Source organism: Petaurus breviceps, unplaced genomic scaffold, assembly GCF_028583685.1.
Source record: "Petaurus breviceps papuanus isolate PSGF00001 unplaced genomic scaffold, PetGlider_PUasm1.0 213, whole genome shotgun sequence".
Lineage (NCBI taxonomy): Eukaryota > Metazoa > Chordata > Mammalia > Diprotodontia > Petauridae > Petaurus > Petaurus breviceps.
Genome location: NW_027185860.1, coordinates 14836903 through 14841618, shown reverse-complemented (window position 1 = coordinate 14841618; position 4716 = coordinate 14836903). Strand labels below are relative to the sequence as shown.

General features: G+C 43.8%; 1 pseudogene; it reads left to right on the top strand.

Annotated features, from left to right (window-relative positions):
* Window positions 1–4507, top strand: part of LOC138165578 (cip1-interacting zinc finger protein-like) — a 13806-nt pseudogene extending 9299 nt beyond the window's left edge.
* The last annotated feature ends 209 nt before the right edge of the window (window positions 4508–4716 follow it).

Genomic DNA, 4716 nt, shown 5'->3' with positions numbered 1-4716 from the left:
CACACACACACACACACACACACACACACACACACACACACACACACCTATTTTCCTTGTTCCTTGACAAATTCCCACAGCCTTATATTAAAAAGAGAAGTTGATATATTAATTAGTGTTATTGGCAGCTAACCTGTCCTCCCTCCAGGTGTTACTGTCATGACCTGCCTCCTGTCCATACTGGTTTCAGAGTTTTAGAAAATGCTACTCTCTATGCTTGTTGCTACTCTGATATTCTCAGCAAGATTGCATACTCTCTCCAATATGAGAGCATCTTATGTTTTCCTTTTTAAAAATTTAATTCAAATTTAAATTTTTATTTTTTCTGATACAAATCAGAATTAGAAGTATTTATCTTGTCACTTCATTTCACCATTACAACTGAACAATAAAAAAAAAACACAACTTTTATAACAGATATTTGTCAGTAAGCAAAATACATCCCCACATACATAGAAACTTAGGCAGTGTACAAATGAAAGATGAAAATAAAATTTATTTAAAAAAAATAATGAACTTTCTGAGTTATAATTCTCCAGTTCTTCTTTCGCTTTATGTAACACTTTCCTTATAGCTCAATATCAGAGTTTCATTTGGAAGAGAAATAATAAAAAAAGATTGTAATTTAATATTTAATAATAATATTTAATTCAAATTTAATATTTATGTCTATAAGGAATACATTGTAATGATTAAAAAATTCTAAATTTTCTACTTATAGATTAAGGTGATGTTTGCTTGTGTTCCCTTCAACTCATCTTTTGCAAATCTTTTCTTTCCCATTGACATTTTGTTGCTCTGAGACTATGCTGGAGTAAGGTACTCATTAGCAGCATACAAATTCAACTCTTAAATTTATTAGCACATTAACTCGGTCCAAAAATGAATGTGTCATCCGGCATTTGAGTGCATCATGTCTGTTGAAGGAAGTAATCTTTAGTCTTCTAGAATCACGGCTGGTGGTTGCATTATGTGTTTGTTTCTCTACACAGGTAGTCCTAGGTTGCAGCTCAGCACTTACTTTGTAGTCTAAGGTATGCTCCAGCCACTTTTAGAGGAGGTGGAATCAGTAACAATCATTGGGGGCGTGTGCATAGTGGCTGCTCTTAGGTCAGAGGCATTTGCCCAGTCTGATTTGTTAAGAGACAGTTCTATCTATCCTGCCAATTGAATAAAGTTCAAATGATTTAATTTTAAAAGCTTGTGCCTTAGTTCATAAGATGTATCATTTCCTCTTTCGGTGACCTCAAGCAAAGTACATTTTCTTATTCTTTCTGTGATTCCCATTTATGGATGGAAATGTTTAACTGCTCCAAAATAGAACCTTGACAACACACACCTGCCCCAAGACAATGATGTGATTAAAAAAAAAAAACCCTGTTGCTTTTGTTTGCATAAAGGAACTTTATATCCAAAAATGAAGTAATTGTATTCCTTTTCAAATGTATCCCTGATACTAATTCACCAAACCATCCCTATTTTTCTAATTAGGTCAATATGTTCTTTTGTGATGTTTTCTTGAGGATTATAAACAAAGGGGATACCTTGTCTGTTTTCTATCTTGGGGATTCTCAGACCCAACCCCACCCTGTTTTTACAAAGCCAAATAAAGCATACATCACTTACTTCCACCCACATCTAATTGATTTGGGAATTGCCTATGAGGCTTATGTGATGATGATTTAAAACATTCTAAATTCTCTCCTTAGATAAAGGTGATGCTTGCTTGTGCTGCCTTCAACCCCCTACCAGCTTTTCTGCCTTCAACTTTTACTCTGCTATTGACATTTTGTTTTTATCAGACTATGTTGAAATTAGAGACACTTATAATTAGGATGTACATTCAATTCAAAAAACAAAAATCCAAACCTTATGATATTCTCAGTACTTTTCTCTATGTGTGCACCTCAAAAACTGTGTGCAACAGGAATCCATACCCAAATAATTCTTAGAGGTTTCTCAAGGTAGGAAGAATGGTTTAATATGATCTCGAGAAAGGGCCACCACCCTGACAGATGGTCAGGGAGGAGAAGCAATTTACAAAAGGAAATGGTGAGGTTATAAAGCCCTAACTCGGAATTCTCCCCCACCCCCGTCCTGACCATTTTCTTGCATTGGCTGGAAGTCAGGTGCACAATCTAAGTGTGGCTATCTACCTCAAGTACCGGAACAAGGAAACAGCAGATCACCCAATGTACATTTGAGAAAGCACTTCTGTTCTTATTTGGCATATCTTGTGCTGAGGTGGCACTGGGGAGGGTCTCTATTGCTCTAAGTCCCAGATTCCTGCAAGGTCAGGTGACTTCTAAACTTAGGCCTAGTGGATGCTGAAGCCACTCTAGATTTGATATTTCAGAATGGGGAAACTTCACTGCAAATTATCCCTCACATCTAGAAACTTTAAAGAAAAAGATAACTTTTGAGGTCTGATCAGTGTTCACAGCAAAAACACTAAGATCAAAATGGTTTTCCTGAGACCGTGGACAGCAGCACCAGTTTCAGCAGCAGCTGCTGCAGATCCGGCAGCTCATCCAGCAATAGCAGCAGCAGCATCCACCGCCACCCTCCGCAGTCTGGGTTCTGGCCCCACAGCAGCAGCAGCAGATCTTGAATTTCCGAGCCACAGGTCAGGCCTCCCTTCTCAACTGGAATCCCATGCTGCAGAGAGCCCTGATGATGCAACACATTCAAGCAGGCAGATTCAACATGACCACTCCTGGCCTTCAGCATTTCTTCCCCCAAGCTACTTGACACTCCCTCCTAGGTCCTCCACCCATCAGTGTCTCACTCAAACCTGCCTGCATAGGCTTCCCAGGGCTCCCTTTCCAGAGGCAGAACTGGGGCTGTCGAAAGGAATCCCTGAAGGGTCCTGACCAGAAGAAAGATGTGGAAATGGGCTCCTCTTCACAGACACCCAGTGAAGATGAGAAGATAGATGATCCAGAGTCCCCCCCCAGGAGGAGGCTAACTTCCAGACGATCTTGCCAGAATATCCACAGACTCCCCCTAACCCCAGTGATGATGGTAGCACAGAGCCACTGGCCAAGAGACTCAAGAGTGTGCAAGATACCCCAGACCCCAAGGAGGAGACTGGCCTGACCACAGAAAAAGAACCAGATGCAGACCCCCAAGACACCAGCAAGGATTGGAAAGTCCCTGAGGAGGCCCAAAGCCTTGAAGTGATGGTGAGCTCAGGGAGCTCCCTGAAGGTGACAATCCAGCAGTGCAGCAAAAGCTGAGCCATCGGCACAACTACCCCAAAGCCTGGAGAGAGGCTGAATGACAGCAGCACTCCAGCCTCTGGCCCAGAGCCTGGCCTGAAGTTCTTCTGTTACATCTGCAAGATTAACTGTGTCAGCCAGCAGAACTTCCTGGCCCATATGGCCAGGCTCCAGCATCAGCAGTCACTGGGGGAGATTCAGCACATGAGTAACGCCTGCCTCCTGTCTTTGCTGCCCACGAATCGGGAACAGGGTGCCCTTGCGGAGAGAGATGGGGAACCCCAGTCCCAACGGTGGTGTAATACCTGTCAGAGCCATTTCCTGGGAGATCTGATCAAGCATCGAAAGACCCAGGAGCATAAGCTGGGCAACACTCCCTCCAGCCTTTTTGTACCGCCTGCAGCCGCCATTTTAAGACCCCCTAGAAAGTTTGTGGAACATAATGAAATCCCCTGAACACAAGCAAAAAGCCAAGGAGGCATGGCTTGGGGAGAAGGAGTCAAGCAGTCCTGAAGAGGTGGAGGAACTCATCACCGTGGATGCAGTAGGTTGTTTTGAGGAGGATGAGGAAGAAGAGGATGAGGAGGAAGATGCAGAAGAGGATGAGAGCAGTGAGGCAGTAGGAGAAGGCGAGGAGGCCAAGCAGGTGGGGCCAAAGGAAGAGTCGGCCGATGACCGGAAAGGCCTGGAGGAATACTCTCCTGACAAGATGTATGGCCTGTATTTTCTGGTACCTGTGGTGGGCTATCTTTGCCGACTGTGCCACAAATTCTACCAAAGCAGCTCAGGAGCCCGGCTTGCCCATTGGAAGTCCCTGGTGCATTTTGAGAATGTTCAGAGCAGCCAGGAACTCTGGACCAGTCCCATGTGATCCCCTCAACACCCTGGCAGGGGAAAGGACAGGCGCTTTAGCTTCAAAGCAACAAGAGGAGCCGGCCCAGCCCCCAGGAGCTGAGTATAAGTCAGGGGGCTCGGACACCCCCAGTGATGCTGACAACACAGACGGGGTCCAGACTCCTATTGAAGCCATCGGTGGGAAGAACCCTGGCATCATCCTGAAGGAGGGAGAGGAGGTGGTCACTGCAGCCAAAGAAAGATAGATTGCCAGCCCTTAAGCCCTGCCGCCGTTCTACTCATCACAAGCCAAGATAGGAGGGCCATGAGGGAGCCAGCTGGGCAGCAGACAAGTAATTTGGGGGACATTTTACTAGATCAGTGGAAGAAGAGGAGCTGCTGTTTTTATTCAGAGAACAATAAAGAATTGTGATTTAGTGTTTCAAAAAAAATGGTTTTGCCTTTCTTTTCCATCTTCCTCCTCACATCTACTCTAGTAGAGAAAAAAGGAATGATTCCTTTGTTATAAATAAAGATCTGTGCTCTGTCTAGGAAATAACCATGCTTGTTGGGGATACAGGAAGTTTCATGATTTTTATTTTACATTTATTCTGTAGCAAATAAACAGGTAGCCTCCTGAAAAAGACTGAAAGGATCAGAC